The sequence below is a fragment of the Geotrypetes seraphini genome, chromosome 4 (genome assembly GCF_902459505.1).
Source record: "Geotrypetes seraphini chromosome 4, aGeoSer1.1, whole genome shotgun sequence".
Taxonomy (NCBI): domain Eukaryota; kingdom Metazoa; phylum Chordata; class Amphibia; order Gymnophiona; family Dermophiidae; genus Geotrypetes; species Geotrypetes seraphini.
Genome location: NC_047087.1, coordinates 270,055,054 through 270,075,457, shown reverse-complemented (window position 1 = coordinate 270,075,457; position 20,404 = coordinate 270,055,054).

Below are 20,404 nucleotides of genomic sequence, written 5' to 3'. Positions count from 1 at the left end.
AGCATGTGCAGCAGTCTCCACACGCTGCTTCGGGTCCTTCTACTGCCCTGATTTGCTCTGCCGCGTCTCTGATGATAGTGAAGGGGTGGTGGTGAACATAGGGGAGGTAAAAGGAAGGGAGAATGGACAGGGGGAGCAAGCAAGGGGTGGTGATGGACAGCCAAGGAAAAAGAAAGACAGAAAGAAAGAAAGCGGCTAAGGAGAGAGAGAGAAAGAAATAAAGACAGACATACACACATATATTCTAGCACCCATTAATGTAACGGGCTATAAGACTAGTATATATATAAACAGAGAGTTAAAGAAGAAGTTGAAAGAAAATTAGCTGCCAATTTTCATAGCAGCAGTGTGTCAGGTTTGAAACTGCCCTGGTATCTGCATTCCTTTGGCAATGATTGCAAGAATGTGATTATTTGACCCACCTCCCCAAATGATATTCAATGCAGCTTGCAGCATCATTCATAATTCAAGTACTAGAATTTCCTGCACTACAGATAGTATAATCAAAATGGCTAGCTAAGGCAACAGGAGATAAAGTGGCATGTCCAAAATCATAAGTAGAAGCAATGGGGAATATGAGATTTCAATCCTGGTTTCTAGTCCATTCCTGCAACTTTTAGATATGCCTCCTTCCCAGAGAGAGGCAGTTCATTGGGTAATATTGCACTTTTCATGAGAAAGAACAGGCATTTTAAGGGGATTTTGTGCAATGTTACTCTGTGGCCCTCTGATAAAAGATGATGGATGATACATCTGCATGATAAAACAGACTACACAGGCCAACAACAACAAAAAACATGGTGTCTGTTCCTGAGGTTATTTGGGGCACTGATTCAGAACATTGCATTGGATAGACCACATCAGCTCTAGTTTCTTAGATATGGTTGAATTTATTAATTTTTTTTCCCGCTATTTAAAAGATCTCTTCTGGAGAAACGGGATGTCGTAACAAGCTTTCTTTTTTGAATGGGAAATTTATGTATTTAAATTACCCACTTAAAAAAAAAAATGTATAATGACCTTTGTTTCACAACTATTCATCTACATCCTTTCCTATAATGCACATTGGCATAAAAATGTAAAGCTCAAAAGATAAATAAAGATGGTTCGTGCTTTGAATATTATAGTGCATATGTTACCAGGATTTACCATAGGAAAACTGAAGGCAGGAACTTTTGATGGTCCACAGAGCAGCATAAATGAATGAAATGGCTGTAACATGGGTGAAAAGTCTATTATCTTCACAGTCACCTAGATCGCTTTCCAGAGAACCTTGGTGACATAAGCAAAGAACAAGGTGAAAGATTTCACCAAGACATAAAAACAATGGAAGCCAGATACCAAGGAAGATGGGATGCACACATGATGGCAGACTATTTTTGGAATCTTATGCAGAATTATCCTGGTGGATCCCATTCTTGGAAGTCTTACAAAAGGAGGTTCTTGTGTGTCGAATGACTGAAAAGTTTATATAATAAACTTGTGCTTTTGGTATGAAATAAGTAGATTTTCATGTTGTACACTTTTCTTTTAATTTTGAATATGTTTCCTTCATGCTGAAAAGATATTAATTTAGGATAAAGCGTTCAAGATTTTCACTGAGAGTTGGAGTTCTTACTGCTGCGGCTAGTGCTAAAAACGCTAGTGCAGCTTTGTAAAGGAGGGGGTTAAACATTACATAAAAATATCCTGATTTTTTAGTGGGCGAGCAGAGTGAAGAGTGGTATATGGCACATGTTCTGTATCTCAAAAACTAGAGCTAACAGGAGAAAACTAGTTTATATACAGCCAAAACAAAAAGGCAAGGTAGGATTGTTAAAACAAGAAGGACCTCCAGGTTTTGGAGACTTAGGGCTCCTTTTATCAAGCCATGCTAGCGGGGTTAATGCGCTGGCCAAAAGCTAATGCTTGCTCAAGAGGAGGCAGTAGCGGCTAGCGCGGCCGGCGGTTTAGCGTGCACTATTACGCATGTTAAACCGCTAGCGCGGCTTGATAAAAGGAGCCCTTAATGAGGACTGGGCCTCAGGAAAGAAAAGGACTGAGTTTTTTTTTTATTATTATTTTAAAGAAAGCAGGGCCTGCAAAGACTGCTATTCATGAGCTCTCCTGAGCCCTAGAGTAGCGCTCCAAAGAAACTGTTTGCGTTGTCTCTTTTTAACCTTTGTTTTCTTCTTGCTATTGCAAGCCTCACAATGTTTGTGTGAGAATTGTGGGGAGAATTTCCTATCCAGCATAGGGTTTGGGAACTGTGGGAGTTTAAAGAAGCCATTTCATTAGGTGGATTCAACCATTCTCCCTTCACAAGCTCCCAGGAGTTAGTGGCTAGCCTGTTTGAGAATTACCAGACCAAGTGAGGACTTGAGCCATTTGGACTGTATGCGACTTTATGTGAACAGATAATTCTTGGTTTTCCCTTCTTGTGCTCTGAGATTATGCCTTTAAGGATCACACTTTGAGAAGGGCAAATATGCAGCCTGAAGGGCCATAGAGTTCTAAGATACTAAGAAAATTTGGACTTTTAAAAATATTGTCGCTTGTTATGTTTCCCATTGGAACAGATTAAGAGGGTGGAGGGGGCTATTGGACTGTGTGAGCCTTACCTGTGATCTTCAGTGAGAAAGGCCACAAGTCTGAATTCAGTGTTGGAAGATTTAAAACAGATTTAAAACGAATGCTAGGAAGTTCTTCTTTACCCAACGAGTGGTGGACACCTGGAATGCGCTTCCAGAGGGTGTAATAGGGCAGAGTACAGTACAGGGGTTTAAGAAAGGATTGGACAATTTCCTGCTGGAAAAGGGGATAGAGGGGTATAAATAGAGGATTACTGCACAGGTCCTGGACCTGTTGGGCCGCCGCGTGAGCGGACTGCTGGGCATGATGGACCTCAGGTCTGACCCAGCAGAGGCATTGCTTATGTTCTTATGTTATTTTTTTTAGGCCAGAATTAAGAGGCAACTTTTTTGTTGTGACTGTTACCAAGTTGTTGTCCTTCTGCTTTTATTTGAATTTTACCACAGCTAACTTTATCACCATTGTAGGGCTTTTCCCTGGAGAGAGCACGCCAGAGCCAGTATTATCACTAGGTGCGGTATCCAGTGTCTAAACCGAGACTGGCCCTGCGACAGCGTGGAACTCAGAGTAGCATCTAGCGACATCTAAGTCAAGGTGTTCTCCTGCACCTAACCATGCCCTCCTGAAAAGTAGTCATGGTTAAGGGTGGGCAATAGGCATGATAAACTTAGGCCCTCTTTTACTAAGGTGCGCTAACTGATTAGCGCATGCTAAACGTTAACGCATGCATGTTAGCCTACAGACATGTTAGTGTTTAGCGCGCGCTAATCAATTAGCACACCTTAGTAAAAGAGGGGATTAGGGGTTGCTAGGCATGCAAGACAAGACATAAGAACATAAGAACTGCCATTTCCGGATCAGACCTTCGATCCATCAAGTCCGGCAATCCGCACACACGGAGGCCCAGCCAGGTGTACACCTGGCATAATATTAGTCATCCATATCCCTCTATGCCTCTTGTAAGGAGATGTGCATCTAGTTTGCTTTTAAATCCTAGAACGGTGGATTCCGCAATTACCTCTTCTGGGAGAGCATTCCAGGTGTCCATCACTCGTTGCATGAAACAGAACTTTCTGATATTTGTCCTGGACTTGTTCCCCCTTAGCTTCAGTCCATGTCCTCTTGTCCGTGTCACAATGGACATTGTAAATAATTTTTTTTCCTTCTCTATTTTGTCGATTCCTTTTATTATTTTGAAAGTCTCGATCATATCCCCTCGCAGTCTTCTTTTCTCAAGGGAGAACAATCCCAGTCTCTTAAGTCATTCCTCGTATTCCAAATTCTCCATATCTTTTATTAGTTTTGTTGCTCTGCTTCCTCTCCAGCAGTTTTCTATCCTTCTTTTAGGTTGGGAGACCAAAGTTGGACACAGTATTCCAAGTGGGGTCTGACCATTGCCCTATAAAGCGGCATTATAACTTTCTCCGATCTACTCGTGATTCCTTTCTTTATCATGCCTAACATTCTATTTGCTTTCTTTGCCGCTGCAGCGCATTGTGCTGACGGTTTCAGGGTCCTATCTATCAGTACACCCAGGTCCTTTTCCTGTTCGCTCTTACCCAGAGTTGCACCTAACATTCTATACTTGTGTTCCTTGTTCTTTCTGCCTAAATGCATTACTTTGCACTTTTCCACATTAAACTTCATCTGCCATTTCTCCGCCCATTTCTCTAACTGACACAAGTCACTCTGGAGTTCCTCGCTATCCTTCTGCGATCTGATTGCCCAGCATAGTTTTGTGTCGTCCGCAAACTTGATGATCTCGCTGGCTTAATGTATCGGTGCCTTCCTCAATGGTGTCTAGTGTGCCTAGTGATGCTAAGTCCACTTAGGCTCTACTAGGCATGATTCTATAAGTGGTGCTTAGCAGTTGATTGACAACCATGCAGAGCAGTGCCTACAATGTAGACACACTTAGGCACCATTTATAGAATCTGGCCCTAAGGGCTATTCTATAAAAAGTGCTCAACTTTTATAGGATTGCATGAAGTGCCAATTCCCCTTCCTAACTTTGGACACCAGAATTATGTCTTCTGAAAACTAATTATGTCTTCTGAAAACTAAATGTTTTGTGCCCAAGTGAGGTATTTAACCAACATCCTATGTCTGTGTACTTAACTTTCTTAAACACCCCTGGCATGACCATTCACCTCCCCATGGCCACACCCCTTTTGGAATATGCACTATGGGAATTAGACATCCTAGCTTATATAATATTAATATTATTTGTATGTTTTTTAAAATGCTTATATATCTTATTGTAAATCGCTTAGTAAATTATGGATAGGCGATTCATCAAATTAATAAAATAAACATAAACAAACATAAACATAATAGTACGCAGCCACATTTTTCCATTCGGTTTGTTTTGATTTTTTGTATTTTGCCACTTTCACATCTTGATGTCCAGTGCAGCCGTCATGATATCACCAAGTGCGCTGTTTTAAATGCCCTCAGCGCCATTGTTTTTCTTGCTCCTCCAGCAGTAGTTTATTGCGCTACGCTTTGGCAGGTCATTAGTTGGCTCTTTTATCTCCAATGTTCACAGCCTACAGTTGCTTTTCTTATGGTCTCCCGAGTATCCATTTGTCCCTGTTCCTGAAGAACCAAAACAGAGCTCTGTCAAGGGGTGACAAAACCCTATGGGACTTTTTGCCATATCGGTGATACATTCAAAACAGGACTCAGGATTCAGCTAAGTGAAATTATATTCATGGCCTTTTCAATGATTTTTGTATTGAAAACTTGGACAGTGTTTACTAAGCCCTACTTTTCTCTTCCGCTCAGAATTCGATAGTGTGCAATTGCAGACTTTTGTATATTTCAAAAAATAAAAGCTGGAATTAAATTAAGTTAATTAAAGAATTTAAGAGAAATAGTCTTAGAGACAATTTGTGATGTACAGGGGAGGGATTATGGAGACTTTTTAATCTGATGCTTGTCATCTAATGAGTCCCTGCCCGGGGCTAAACCGCTCGCATTGTCTGTCCTGATGTCTCTATTATCTATTGATAATTAATCAACTTTGTTAGCACTTTGCTTGCCACAGTGTATTCGTAGCGGGAGTGAAAGAGCTTTTTGCCAATTGTTTTTGTCTCTTGTTATTTGCTTATAGGCATTCTTTTTCAGCCAAATATGCAATATAACACGCGGGCTGTGTCCGAAAAAGAATATATATATATATATATAACAACTCAAAATTTATAATTATTCATGTGAATCCTCTGTGTGGGATAGAGAGCCAGAAACCACCTGAGTCCTCAAAAGAGAGAGAACTGATGAAAAAGCTCAACTTGGCTCTGGTTTTTTCACTGGTGAGAAAACAAATCTCTTTTGGAACAGGAAAGATTTGAGGCCTGATATGAATTTTGAGATAGTGTTCTTGCCTTAAATTGATTGGGAGGGAGTGATGGTGCTACAACAGAGAAAATAGTGTTATGGGTGGTGTCATATGCTATTTGGCTTATAGAGGGGATTGTCAGATGAGATTGCTGGGTCGATCAGAGCATCCTAGAGGTAGTATAGGGTATTAAATGCCTGTCAATGAATGCAGGTGAGTGAGCAGATTGGACCTTATATATAAGGAATAGGGTTTTAAAAGTGATCCTATGTGCTAGTGGAAGCCAATGTGTGTGTTTTTAAGAAGGGTAAGTAAGTTTATAAGAGGGGTAAGTAAGTTTTTTAAGAGGGGCGTTACATAGTTATATTTATTTGCTTTATTGATGACTTTAATTGCAGTATTTTGCATGATTTGAATCCTTATTTCCTTTTGTGTAATACCTTGGTAAAGCATGTTACAATAAACCAACGCAACCTGGTAGGCTAAAATTATTTGGAAAAAGTGCTTATAGATGCAACCTTTAACTGAAGGAAATGCAAAAGTTATAAGCTTGCGTAGGGTTAATTTTCTATTGATGAACATGAAGTGATCAATGAAATAATTTGGTACCAGGCTTGCCAACTTTTTAAAACAGAAGCATCCCAATTTAAAGAGTATCCGTGCCTTGACCGAAAGCCAGCGCAACATCCGGTTGTACTTTGTCACATGCACTGACTTTTTCAACTTAAAAATAGGGCCTTTTGTATGAAGCTGTGCTAATTAGTGCTGAGCGGCAAATGCACCAAAGCCCTTTAAATCCCTATGGGCTTTGGTGCATTTACTGCAGCAGCGTCGCTACCTCGAATTTGAAAAAGGGGCCAAAATAGGGGAGGGGGAAACAGTGGCATACTAAAGGGAAGGTGGGGGGGGGGCGGTCCGCCCCGGCTGCACGCCCTGAGGGGGTGCTCCCGGCTTGGTCATTGGCGTCCGTTCCCCCCTGACATCCAGTTCTTCCCCTCTGGCCTGACCCGCACCATCCCCTCTGGCCTCCTCGCATCATTTAGAGTAGCGAAGCAGCCTGCAGCAAGATCGTGATGTCAGCGATCTTGCGCTGCTTCGTGCTGTTTCCTCTGCCGTGATCCCGCCCCCCTCCTCGGACGTCAGAGGAGGGGGGAGATTCCGCGGCGGAGGACAGCACAAGATCGCTGATATTGCGATCTTGCTGCAGGCTGCTTCGCTACTCTAAATGGTGAGGGGAGGCCAGAGGGGAAGAATCGGATGTCGGGGTGGGGGAGGGGGCGAGCGATCCTTCGGGGTAGGGCAGGCAGGCAGGCCTTCAGTGGGAGATGCAGGCCTTAAAGGGGGGGAGACAAGCCTTCATGGGGGGAGACAGGCTTTCGGTGGGGACAGGCAGGCAGGCCTTTAAGGGGGAGAGAGGCCTTCAAGGGGGGGGGACAGGCCTTCGGGGGGGTGCAGGCCTTCAAGGGGGAGACAGGCATTCATGTGGGAGGACAGGCCTTCAAGGGGGTGGGACAGGCCTTCAAGGGGGGACAGGCCTTCAAGGGGGTGCAGGCCTTCGGGGGGGTTTCAGGCCTTCAAGGGGGTGCAGGCCTTCAAAGGGGGGGGACAGGCCTTCAGGGGTAAGATGTAGACCTTTAAGGGGGGTACAGGACTTTGGGGGGCACCCTGGTGTAGAAGTACATGGAGGGAAGGGGGTGTTCAAAGAGACGTGCATATGCCAGACTTTGGGGGGAAGAAATAATGGGTCTGAAAATAAAGGAGAGGGAGAGAGATGATGGACCATGGGATTTAGGGAGGGAAGGAACAGAAAGGGAGAGAAATTGGATACAAGGGATGGTGTGGAGGAGAGATAGAGATACTGGATAGGAGGGTAATTGGGAAAAGAAAGGGAGAGATGGTGGACCCTGGGGTGGTGGGGAAGGAGGGAGAGATGCCAGATGAAAGGGTAGTTAAGGAAAGATGGATCTGTGGAGGGAGATGAAAAAAAGGAAAGATACCAGACTTCCTGGGGAGGGAAAGGAAATGGAAAGATAGGACAGAGATGGCAGATGGATAGTTAGCATGCAGAAAGAAGTAAGAAGGAGACCCTGGCAAGCAAGTTATCAGAAGAAAACCAGAGCCTTGGACCAACAAGATTTGAAAAAATAACCAGACAACAAAAGGTAGAAAAATTAATTTTATTTTCTGTTTTGTGATTACAATATGTCAGATTTGAAATGTGTATCCTGCCAGAGCTGGTGTTAGACCGCAAACGTGAGCTAGGATTTAACAGAGAGAGGAAAAGTCCTTTTTTGTTTCTTTATTTTATTTACACCACAGCGCCTGTGTGGTTAGGAGAAGCCAAAGGGGGTGAAAAAGCTATAAAATCCACCAGGATTTTTGAAAAAATCACCCAACTGGGCAGGAAAATTGAATCGAAAAACCAATTAAATAGGCTGAATCGAAATTTTTTTTCCTGAATCGGGCAGTTTGCGCTACTGTCTCAGACTTTAGGACCTGGGACTGGGGAGAGATGGCATCCTCAGTACTTTATAATGCAAGTGAAATGAGGATTTGATCAGACTTTTGAAGGGTCTGCTGAAGAAAAATATTATATAGGCCGGGGACATACGACAGCAGGAAATGGGAACTTTTCTTCCTTCTATTTTTGTGAATGGAAAGGCTGAGGATGTCAGAGAGTTCAGCTAAAATATATGCTTTATAAGAAAATATAATAATGTGTTTTATAAAGTTTATAAGCATTGCTGGCTTACCCGGTGAGGTGTTCCTAGTGGTGGTGGTGGCAGTGTGTCAATGTGTTGAGAGGAAGAGGTGGTCTGGGAAATTCTCCTGAGCAAACTCCAGGCCCATTTCCACCCCCCAGTTAGTCCACTCCACTCAACTGGTTCACACACTGAGTGGGTCTTTGGGTATTGTGCCTAGGTAGTTGTTTTGGGATCTCTTCCAGTGGTTTGTCAGTATCTCCTTGTGGTCCAAGGATGAAAACTTTGTTAACCTTAGCATTGACCTTTTGTAACAGTGCTGCTTGTGTGGCATTGTAGTGATCGAAAGAAAAAAACAGACCTTTGCACATTTTTGCACTAAAGGTGGGTGTATGAGGAGATTCACATTTCCTGCACAGCTAAGTCCGTGTGAAGTTCCCTTGTGCTGTATTTGACATCTAGCAAGGTCTCTGTTTGGAAGGAAATATCTAAGCTTAAAAATGAAGTGGCCAGAAGTTAAGTTAAAAGCAGATAGCTTAGCTGATTTTAAGAAAGATTTGGACAAATTCCTGGAGGAAACGTCCATAGTCTGTTATTAAGACATGGGGGAAGTGTCTGCTTGCCCTGGATCGGTAGCATGGAATGTTGCTACTCTTTGGGTTTTGACCAGGTACTAGTGACCTGGATTGGCTACCATGAGAATAGGCTACTGGGCATGATGGACCATTGGTCTGACCCAGTTAGGCTATTCTTATGTTATGTTCTCATCTGAAGTGGCCTTTGTTTTCACTTCTTATTTTAATGTATTTTTTTCTGGGAACTTATCAGTGTTTTTTATAATGGGAACAAAAATGGAAGAGAATTAATGTGTGTGGAATGGGGGGGGTTAACTAATTTCTTCAGCTAAATAATTCAATCCACCTCAACCAGATATAGAACTTACGTACCATTCACACACCCTCCAACTAAAACTTCAAAAGAAAAAAACTGTTCGACAACCTCCTAGCCATTCGAGCTGCAACACTCGACCCCCAACTCTACAACCTATTGACCTTGACCACAGACTACAAAACCTTAAAAAAGAAATAAAAACTCTTCTATTCAAAAAACATATAAAACCGAACTAACACAATCAGAACTGTCCCAAGCATCACCTGCAATTACTCCATATGTACTTCTGATGTCATGACAATTCAGACATAATTTATGTTATGTTATGTTTGGAATAATGGTTACATTTATGAGGTTCAAAAAAAGAAAATTTTCACTCCCTGTTTCTATTCTGACCATTTATACCGTTTCATGGTTATTACAAAAAATATTTTTTACATGGGGGGTGTCAAACAATGATGAGCCCCGGGTGCCACTGGGGGAAATCTCTCTAAAATAAGAGAAAAATGTTCTACCTCTACAGTCCAAGATTGCAAAACCATTGTGATATTTTTCTGCATTGTTTCATCAACTACAGAGCTAGAAAGGAAAAATGGCTCTGAAGAAATGTAACTGATATTCAGAATAGATCTCATTGCTTAATCTTACAAAGCTCATGCTTTCCTCTTGCCATTATATGCTCTTATGAAATGCCACTTCACTTTAAAAAGCAATTCATTACTTACACTGAAGTTACAGCATGTTTGTAGTCTATAGCTAAATGAAACTGTTGACACTCAAATAATGCTTTCTGTTAGTCCTGGTACATTAGACTAGCATTTTAGAAAAAAAAAACCAAAAACCCAAAAAAACCCACGATCAAGTCCTTTTGAATTTGAAATCTCCATTACCTCTAAGTCATTTTTATTAAACATATATCAGACTTAGCTGAAAGATTAATTTTCTGCCAGATATTGCTATGTAATCTTGCTTCTTTTAAGCAAGTACTTTATGATCAAAGATTTGCCAGTTTGCTATTTATATAAATGATGACTTCTTCTCCTACTGGAAATGTATCTTTTTAGTGCAGTAGCACAAATGCACTTCTTGAATTTATCAAATTGAATCTTGTGTGAAAGGAAAGAATGCCCTCTAAGGCTTCCTTTTACGAAACTGCGATAGCAGTTTCTAGCGTGGGGAACCATGCTGAATGGCCCGCGCTGGTCCCGACGCTCATTGAGTTCCTATGAGCGTCGAGAGCAGCGCGAGCCATTCAGCATGGCTCCCCATGCTAGAAACTGCTATCGCAGTTTCGTAAAAGAGGGAGTAAGTTGTTAATGCAATAAGAATTGCCATCATTCTTTCATAATGTGCTTTCTGTAGCTCAACAATCCTTTCAAAATGTTATCTCCACATGCATTACCTTTGTTTCTCTTGTAATTACTCTGGTGGTTATGCTTTCTCTGTGTTTTTGTACTCTATAAATGCCAATGAATCGTTTTGAACTTAAAAATAAATAAATAAATAATAATTTAAAAAAACCTACCATGGTCTTCTTCTAATACAAACTGTGATATAATGCTCTGTACCTGAGATCAAAAACTCTTGATATGGGTGAGATATCACTAGATACGCAGAAAGGACCTCACTTTTTCACACCACTGGCAACAAAAATCAAGCTCTGTGATATGTAAGTGTTTTTAATGATATTCATGATACTAGGGTTTTCCCAGTTTACTCAATGTATGGGACTAATGTGTTAGCAATTCATAATGAGAAGGAGAGTGAATCACAGTGCAGTGGTTATAAGGACAATTTTTCTAATTAACAGTGATCTTATTTCAGGAGACTGGAAAGCATTGTTACCTGTTCCTAAGTAGTTAGTATTATTCAGGGAATTCATAGTAGAAAGAGATCACTGTGGCATAAAGCTTTAGATGCAGAAAAGGCCTTTGACAAGATAGAAGAGAAATATCTGTTAGCCTTGCCAGAGAAGTTGCAGATGGAAGGAAACTTCTTAAGATGGCTGAAGGCTTTTTAGGCCAAACCTAGGGTAAGGTTTCTGGTAAATAGTTGTTAGTCCTCTGAATGTTCGCTATTTAGAGGCATGCCAAAGGGTTTTCCCCATCACTATTGATATTTGCCCTAGCAATAGAGCAAGTAACCTATGGGATTCTTGAAAATCAGGAAATTAAGCCAATAATGATTGAGGAATGCCTCCCAGAAAGTTTTGCTATATGAGGATGATGATGTGATTGTTTGGAGGACCTGGAATCATCAGTACCCCAGCAGATTTTTGAAGGTATCACAGTGTAGTTAATTTGGAAAAAATGAAAGTTTGGATGGTGGGGAGGGGGAAAGGATACTGGGGAGAGAATGTTCATTCAAAATGACAAAGGAAGTGTGAGGTACTGGCGTTAAAAGTCTCAAATAAGCAACATCAATAATTTGTTGTGAATTATATGCCACTGTAGGGGGAGATAGAGAGGTAGAAAGGGTTAATTATACATAGAGATCCAAATTCTATAAAACATTAGTGCCAACCAGTGTGGTGCTAAGTATGATCTATAAAATGTATGCACTTCTATGTGTCTTAAAATTTAGGCAGACTTTATAGAATTAGTGAGTCTTTTTCTTCACAGAGATTCTCATCCAGGTTTCACTGAGATTTCTGTTAAGACTAGATAAATAGATGAGAAAGTGTGTCTAGGCAGGAAAAGGTCTGATCAGTGTGTATGTGTTGGGGGGGGAGTTTAGGGTGTTCAAATTCATATTATATTATAAAGCAGTGCTAGTGCGATCAATTAGATACCGTTATATATTATTGAGAGCTTCTATACCACTCCTAATGACTAGGGAGTCAATTGAGAGCGGTCTAAATGAACCTCTGCAAAAGCGCTACACTACATGAGCTTCTGTAAAGGTGATATGATACATGAGCTTCTGTAGAGATGTTACCAAAGGGAGTTGTGAGGTATTATAATGCATGGGCTCTATACTGAAATGCACAGAGCTCTGTGGTGGTGTTACAGAGTTATTAATACTGGCATGGTTATGCCAATAATGCATCGTCCTACTTATATGCACATGTTTATGCCAAATTAGTTGTCCTGTTTATATTCACATATAATACTAGGTTTACTATTGCAGCTAAATATATATATATAGCTTAAGCAACACAGTGGGTACTTACAGATGGATTATGCTGCCATAATTAACTATTGACATGGGGGTAAAGGAGTGGACATAGAGATGGAGAGGGGGTGAGTATAAGGGACACCCCTTTTATTGCAGCTTCTACTTTTATTTAAAAAAAAATTTGATTTCCTCATTTAAACAATATACATAAACAAATGTACTGTACAGGAAAATGAAACTGTAAAGAAACTATATACAAAAAAGAAAACAAAATGAAAACATTTTTTTTTTTTTTTTTTCCAAATAGTCCACATTTTGCAGCTTCTTATTAGGTTTGGAAGAGGGATGAGGCAAAAAACACAGACTGTGACACTGTTTTTTTCCAGAGGTCATGTTAGAACAATTTCTTCCAGAACAGTCATAGTACAGTTTTTAAGATTTTCTGCATGAAGTGGTCCTTATGGCTATGAAGAAGGATAAGAAAAATAGATCAGAAAATGTCCTTTTTCAGTTGTGATGACGAGCAATAGCTGAATTATTTAGTTTTAAGAGCAGCTGAAAGTAGAGTGTCGCTTGTAAAAAGGGCTGAGGAATAGGCATGAAGGGCAGTTCTATAATAGGATGTTTACAGTACTACTCGAAAGGGTTCAGAGAAGTGCGACTAAAATGGTTAAGGAGCTGGAGGAGTTGCCGTACAGTGAGAGATTAGAGAAACTGGGCCTCATCTCCCTTGAAAAGAGGAGACTGAGAGGGTCATGATCAAAACGTTCAAGATAATGAAGGGAATAGACTTAGCAGATAAAGACAGGTTGTTCACTCTCTCCAAGGTAGAGAGAACGAGAGGGCCCTCTCCAGTGGCGTACCTAGCATATGTGACACCCGGGGCCCATCATTTTTTTACACCCCCCCATCTATATCAAAAATATGATTTTTAGTAACAATCCACAACAAGAGTATACCTAGGAAAAGGCAGCATCTTAAACACTGCAGTGAGCACTAGAACACCAACACATACATTGTAAAACTAAACAAGCCAGATCCCGCACAGTCAATTGATCCTGCAGTCAATGGCAACTGAAAACTATGTTCTTTTCATACACACAGAACAGAGATACACCCTCGCCCAATATGGAATAATCACAAACTAAAAATAAAAATATGTAGACAAAAGTTAAACTGAACCGCCAAGAAACCAGACTCTGCATACAATGGAACACCACAACACCACAAAAACAGTGACACATGTCCCCTAATACTGTGCAAAATATAAAGACAGTAGATGTAAATTTGAAAAAACTGATACATAACAATCACCACTTTACAAATTAACAAATAAAAATAAAACAAATAATGAGAAATAAGAAAATACCATTTTATTGGACTAATCCATTTTTCAATTAGCTTTCAAAGGCTACATCTTTCTTCAGAACAGTACAGTATATTGCTGTTATGGTACCCTGGCCTAAGGAAAGGGGTTTAGTCCAAAAAATTGCCTTATTTCCATTTCCTATTTATAAACTTTTATCAATACAGTTACAATACTACTTGATTCTAAGTAAAGCAACAAAAAAATCTTTCTACTTTTTGTTGTTTCTACTTTAATCATCTTCTTTGCTCTCTTCTTTCTATACAGCATTTGTCCTCTCTCCCTTCCATGCAAGATTTGCCCTCTCTTTGCTCCTTCCACCCAGCTTCTGCCCTCTCTCTCTCTACCACTTCCATCTACTGCCCACACTCTCTCTGCCCCTTCCATCTACTGTCCACCCTCTCTCTCTTCCATATGGAATCTTCCCTTCATTAAACTGTATATCTGGGGTCTCTTCTCTCTTTTACACATGATTCATTTCAGCTTCACCCCTCTCCATTTTTCTGTCTCCACCCCTCCACTATGCTTTGGTATCTCTCTATTTCTCTTCTCCTTTCCTTCCTTTCTTCCCACTCCACATCATGGTGTGGTATCTCTATCTACTTCCCTTCACTCATGCCAATGGCATCTCTTCCTCCCCCTCCATGGTCTGGTATCTCCTTTTCTTTTTTCCTTTCCCTCCCTCCTATGGACTTGGCATCTCTGGTTCCTCTCTCTTCTCCCTCCTTCCCTCTCTCTCCCCAATTGGGTGCTGCAGCAGCAGCATGTCTCCCCCCCCTTGCCTGTGCAGTATTTCTACCCTCCTCCCTTCCCTGTGCAGCATTTCTACCTTCCCTCTTCCCTGTGAGCATTTCTACTCTCCCTCCTCTGCCCAGCATGTCTGGCCGGCTCCCTTGCTGAAAGCCGCGGGCGTCTACTCCTCATGCGATCTGCAGCTGCGTTGGAAACTTTCTCTCTGATGTTGTGATGTCAGAGGGAATGCTTCCGACGCAGCTGTGGATCGCGCGAGGAGCAGACGCCCGCAGCTTTCAGCAGGGGAGTCAGCCAGAAGATGAGCAACGCCGATGAGCACCCGCGGACACCCCTGTTTACTGCCGCTGCTGCTGATTAAGGAAAGCAGCAGCGGCAGAATAGGGAGGGTGTCTGGCTGTGCACTAGAGTTGCGCAGGGAAAAAGTCCCACCCATCCCCATGAGGAATCCCTCCGTCCCCACGAGGAATCCCTCCGTCTCCACCTGTCCCCGCGAGGAATCCCCTTCGTCCCCAACCGTCCCTGAGAGGAATCCCCTTTGTCCCCGCCTGTCCCTATAAACTTCAGAAATAGTTATTTCATTTAATTAATTCAGTAGCACTGAATTAAAGGCTCTGGTAGAGACCCATTTACAAATAAGCAAAGACACTTTATTAATTTGGAAATATTAATTGGGAAGAATACATAGTTTTTAAACAGGTTTCTACAAGAGCCTCTAATGTAAATATAAAATATAAATACTCAGCTGATGGGAACCCCCAAGCTGTCAGCTGAGGACTTCCTTTGCAGTTGGCCAGGGGTCCCTTTTGACAAGCTTGGCAGGCAGCAGTAGCGTCCCTGAGTCACAGATGCTGGCACCTCAGTGGCTCATGGATGTTGCCAGCGACTGCTGTGCTTGGTGGAGCGGAGTTCTGGCAGTCTGTAGAGGAGGTCCTCTGCTGGCAGTGCTTGGGGAACCCCACCAGTCACAGCAAAGATCAGCAAGTACTTCAACACTGTAGAAATAAAACCATAAATGCATTTCCTTTTCTTTTGAACACAATACAAAGACATCTGCTATATACATTTCCGAAAGCTAACATATTTTAGTCAATAAATTCAGTTTTTTACCTTTGTTGTCTGGAGACTTATTTTTCCATAAAGTTGGTCCCAGTTTCTTTTTTCCGCTTTCCCATCTTCTGTAAATTCTTCTGTTGCTGTCCATTGATTCCTCCTACCAGGTCCAGCATTTATCCCTTTCTCATCTTTCACCCCTGCCCACCAGTCTCATGCCTAACATTTATCCTTCTATCACCCCTCTCCAGCACTATGCCACATCTCTCCTTCCATTCCCTTCACCACTATGTCCAACATTCCTCCCTCTTGCATCCATTTTAATCTGTCCATTCCACCACAATATTTCTCCCTCTCATCTGTACCTCCCTCCCTCCCTATGACCAAAAATTCTCCATTCTTCCATTCCCCGTGTACACAACCATTTCTTTCCCTCCCTTCCTCTCTTCCAAGTTCATGCCTTGTATCCAAAAATGCACTCCCTCCCCACCTCATTCACTCTCTTCCTCCATCCTCTCTCCCAAGTTCATGCCTTGTGTCCAAAAACGCACTCCCTCCCCTACCTCATTCACTCTCTTCCTCCATCCTCTCTTCCAAGTTCATGCTTTGTGTCCAAAAATGCACTCCCTCTCCCACCTCAGCATCTCTTTCCCTCCCTTCCTCTCTCCCAAGTTCATGCCTTATGTCCAAAAATGCACTCCCTCCCCCACCTCATTCCCTCCCTTCCTCCATCCTCTCTCCCAAGTTCCTGCCTTGTGTCTAAAAATGCACTCCCTCCCCCTTTTGTGTTCCACGTTTGCCTCCCAGCCCTCATCTTAGCAACTTTCTCAGCCAAATGGAGCTGGAGCCGCGAGGCTCATCTTCCATTTCCTGCCTGCTCTTCCGCGCACACATAGCCGACCGGAAGTCTTCCCAGATGCCAGCGCTGACGTTGGAGGGCAGGCTTTGCAACCAACCTACCGCAACCATCGCGGCAGGAGAGATGCCTCATCTCCCCTACTGCGATGCCATCACTCTTCTACCGGAATTGTCGCGACCCGTGGCAGGAGAGATAAGGCATCTCTCCTGCTGCGGGTCGCAGCATTTCGGATAGATGAGTGATGGCATCACGGTAGAGGAGATGAGACATCTCTCCTGCCGCGATGGTTGCGGTAGGTTGGTTGCCAGGCCGCTGAACTGATTGTGCCAGCAGCTATCAGCTCAGCGGTCCCTTTTTCGGCACTTAGACCTGGTTTGATTACGTCTAAGTCAAAAAGATCTCAGTGCCGACTAGGCAACCTGTAACTGTTTTGGTTATACCTGTTGTACGCCTAGGTGTAGGTCGGCCCACCTCCCGCCCGCTGCCAGCCCTTTCCACTCCTCTAAACACACCTCTTTTCTCTCTGTGCGTCTAGAGGCAGGGGAAAGGCATAAGCTGTTTTTAGATACGTCTAAAAACCAGCTTTGGTTATGGGTACTTGGACGATCAGGCTTTTTGATCGTCCAAGTAGTCATTTAGGACACTTTTTAGACTTTTTTTTTTATTATTATTACCCCCATAGGCTTTAAGTGGTATATAAATACGAAAAATAAATTTAAAAAAATAAAATAGTGCAACTCATAAATCACAGATTAGATTAGAAAGGAAGCTTTGAAACAAGGGGGCCTTAGAATGAAGACGAAAAGGAATAGACTCAGGAGTAATTTAAGGAAATATATACAGTGAAACCTTGGTTTCCGAGCATAATTTGTTCCAGAAGCATACTTGTAAACCAAATTACTCATATATCAAAGCGAGTTTCCCCATAGGAAGTAAAGAAAACTCGCTTGATTCGGTTCCCCCCCCCCCCCCAAGGCCACCGGCACTGCTCCACTCCCCATCCCCCAGAATTGGCATCGTTCCTCCCCGCTCATGAACGCCCCCAGCCCACCCCCACGCGATCCGGCATCTCCCGTCAGCCCATACAGAAGCCTTACCCCATCTGGCACCAGCACGCAGCCCCAGGATGTGCCGGTGAATGAAGATCCTTCCTGTTGCCTGGGCCTTGAGCATTTGTGCATGCTCAAGGCCTTCTGGCTCTCCTCTCTCCGAGATTCTCAGAGATCTCTGAGAATCTTGGAGAGAGCGAGAACCAGAAGTCCTTGAACATGCGCAGATGCTCAAGGCCCAGGCAACAGAAAGGATCTTCGTTCACCGGCACATCCTGTGGGCTGCGTGCCGGTACCAGATGGGATAAGGCTTCTGTTTGGGTGGGCGGAGGATGCCAGTTCGTGAACGTGGGGGAGCGATGCCGGTTCTCGGGGCGGGGGTTCTCAGGTGGCTGGGCGGGGGGTAGCGATGCTCGCAAATCAAGTCAATGCTCGATTTGCGAGTCACAATTTGCAAGAATGTTTTGCTCGTCTTGCAAAACACTCGCAAACCGCGTTACTCACAAACCTAGGTTTGACTGTATATATATAAAATAGAATGGTTAGTAGACATATGAAATAGCTTTCTAAAGGAAATGGTGAAGATGAAGACTATGGAACAAGCACAGATCTCTTAGGAAGAGCAAGGTTTTGTTTAGCTTAGGAGTTAGTATAGATGGACTGAATAGGCCATTATGATATGATAGCTTAGAGATCTGCTAAGCTATCATATCACAGTGCAGTCAGAAACACTTGCCTGGAAACTGCTATAGCTCAATAAGTAAAAGCCCTTTGTTCCTCTTATAGAGATCATAAGTTCAAATCCCAACCAGCTCCCCAGCACACATTTTAATTATGGCATTCTACCTTGTAGGTGCACCTTGTTGATCTCACAATGAGGTCACCATTGTGCAGCTGCAAACCTCCATTTGCAATAAAGTACAAACCATGCTAAAATTTGTATCTGGTTTTCTCTGTTTTTAAGCTTTTGCAAATGAAGTTATGTATGTAAGCTGATTGGAGCACTGTTAAGTCATAAAAAAAGAGTAGCTTTTTAGCAAGAAAACTAAAGCTATGTTTTTCATGTGTTGTGCTTCAGTTAATGGATCTTTTCCTCTAATTAGCAAATAACATTGCTGTTTGTACACAAAAATAGAAAGTTTTGCATACAATATATTTGTTTTGATGTGCCCCGTTTATGTGGTGCCTTATTAAATGGATTTTGAGCTTAATATAGCAAAAATAAAAACCCAGAGAGCTATTTAGCAGATCGCATTAAAGCCATCCAAACTAAGTTCCGGAAGAACGTCCAAACAGTACTGTTCTGTCCATAGAACTCAGGTCTATCTGAAGCTTAAACTGTGCTCAAAAGTAGACTTCCTTACAATGCCCATAAGACCCAGTTTTACAATTGCTATGCACACTGGTTAAACCTATACCCTTCCATCCTAATGTTACTCGTTCAAATCCCAATCACTCTGTCTGATGGAAGAGAAATAAATAAAAGCATTAAACAAATCAAACTCCTGGAATCACCAGGTTTGTAGTCGGGACCGCGGGAAGGGAAAGGGGAATAGAGGAAACGCTAATGCTGCTGCACAGAGAACTGGTGTGGGGGGAGGGAAATGGAGGTGGAGGGAATGCTGCTTTGGACAGACAGACAGAGGGAGGAAGGGAGACAGAAAGAAAAGAAGAAAGACACAGGGGCAGGTGCACAGGGAACTGGTGTGGGGGGAGGGAAATAGAGGGGGAGGGAATGCTGCTTTGGACAGACAGACAGAGGGAGGAAGGGAGACAGAAAGAAAAGAAGCAGGGAGATACACAGAAAGACAGACAGACAAAGGGGGCCAGGGACAGAGACAGACAGAAAGAAAGGCAGCGGGAGTCGCGTCAGGAGGGGTGTGGGTTGCAGCAGAGGGAACTTTTCCAATGGGTGCAACTGGGCAGCTGTTGGGAACTTCTGATCAGGGGCAGAGCAAGGTAAGTGTATCATAGGGATAAGAAGGAGGAGGGGGGGAGAAAAAGGAAGGGACACCTACTGATGGACAGGGGGAGAAGGAAAGAGGTGCTGATGGACAGGGGGGTGAAGAAAAAGGAGCGGAGGCCTAATATTGGACAGGGGGAGAAGGAAAGAGGTGCTGCTGGACAGGGGGGAGGTAAAACAAAGGGAGAAGGGCTGCTGCTGCTTAAGGAGAGCAGTGAAGAGGTGGTGGTGGGCACAGGGGAGGTAAAAGGAAGGGAGAATGGACAGGGGGAGCAGGCAAGGGGTGGTGATGGACAGCCAAGGAAAAAGAAAGACAGAAAGAAAGAAAGCGGCTAAGGAGAGAGAGAGAAAGAAATAAAGACACACACACACACATATATTCTAGCACCCGTTAATGTAACGGGCTATAAGATAGTAACATAATAATAAATTATTATAACATTAAGGACATTGTTTGGATGTCTAAATCTCACCTAGAACCTGATTCTCTAAAGGACACCTAAACAGTGCTGAACTCTGCTGAGTGCGATTCTACAAAGGATGCCTAACTTAGACACCTGAATGGTGCCTAACTTTAGATGCATTTTGCAGAATCAGGGCCTAAGTGTTTTTCTATAAATGGCACCCAACTTAAAGTCACCAAAAAGGAAGCCAAGGAGACCTCAACGACGAGACAATCAAGGCACAACAAAAGAGTTTTAAGGATGAAATGTCAATAATTCAGCCATGGGTGTAGAGTTCAA